Below are 1,652 nucleotides of genomic sequence, written 5' to 3'. Positions count from 1 at the left end.
CACACACACACACACACACACACACACACACACACACACACACACACACACACACACATACATACATACACAACTGACTATAGGATGTTTGCTGGCTTTTATCCCACTGTTGTTGTCATCCTCTTGTTGTTATGTCTATGTATTGTCTCTTGTCGTTCAATAAAAAAAAATATATTAAATTTAAAAAATGCATTAACGCACGATAAAATAATTGTCGGCGTTAATTAATTAATGCGTTAACGCGATAATAACGCGTTAACTTGCCCAGCACTAATATATACATAATGTATATAATCCTGTTGAGCAGGGATTCTAGGCGACGGGAGCATCAAGTGGGGGGCGGGGCGGGAACAGCTGGTGATGCAAACAGGAAGTCCTCTGTAGTGTAGGCCGTCTCATTTCGGAGACCGCACGGCCCAGCCTTCGCGGTCCTCAAAGGACGCGGCCCATGTAGACCGCGAAGGCTGGGTCCTCTGAAGGATGCAGCCCCTGAATTGAGACACAGCTACAGTATTGTCCCACAAGACCCAACACAGGATGGATGGATGGATGGATGGATGGATGGATGGACAGACTGACGAATGGATGGATAGATGATGGATCGACAGAACGACGGACCGGCGGATGCATGGATGGATGGATGGACAGACCGACAGATGCACGGATGGATGGATGATGGATGGCTGGGCTGATTGATTGATGGATGGCTGGTGTGATTGATGGATGGATGGATGGATGGGTGGACGAAAGAACCGACGGATGCATGAATGGAAGAATGATGGAAGGATGATGGATGGCTGGAGTGATGGGTGGATGGATGGACGGACGAAAGAACTGACGGATGCATGAATGGATGGATGGAAGGATGATGGATGGATGGATCGACAGAATGACTGCACGACGGATGGAAGGATGATGGATGGAAGAATATTACCAAAGTCTGCACATTTTACAATAACGTTTAACACTTTGGGTGATCACATCCTTTTAGTTATTTACAAGCTGATTTGACAGGGACCATGTTTACTAAACATAATCTTCAATACTCTTGAGATCCGATGCATTTTACAGAGGTATTGTCACGGCCAGGCCGTGCCTCCTGGGCCCCGTTCCTCGTACGTGGTTCAACTAAGTCGATCAAATGTCCTATTAGCCAGCTGAAATTAACCCGATGATTGATGTCAGGCTATCTCGGTTTCTCCAAGGCTGATCCTCTCAAACACTCTCGTTAATTCGAACCAGACGATCAGGATCAGGATAATTGCGCGTGCCCGTCCTACTTCAAAAGGGGGAAGCGTCGATCACCGAAACCATGATTTTCTAACAGTACAATGGCAAATAAACTCAAAGAAAGATGATAAATACGATAGTCGACCTATAGGCTATGATGCATACATCATGAGGTTATTTGTATGCTTTTTATCAGTTATAAACTATTAATGAAAAGCTGCTGAATAGAGATTCTAGGACTGTAGTATTTTCACAGATGACCTGGAGTTTTCCCCTAACCTGTAGTACCAGAGCTGTCTCATTCTCATGAAGGGAAAAAATAGTCTGCTGCCTCTCATGCATGACGTATGCAGTCCATAATAAACCAATGAAGCACTTCACTTACACAACAAATTACATGTGTTTGCAAGATTGAAAACCCT

This window comes from Anarrhichthys ocellatus, unplaced genomic scaffold, assembly GCF_004355925.1.
Source record: "Anarrhichthys ocellatus isolate YVR2014 unplaced genomic scaffold, GSC_Weel_1.0 scaffold12, whole genome shotgun sequence".
In the NCBI taxonomy this organism is placed as follows: Eukaryota; Metazoa; Chordata; class Actinopteri; order Perciformes; family Anarhichadidae; genus Anarrhichthys; species Anarrhichthys ocellatus.
Note: the sequence above shows the minus strand (reverse complement) of the source record.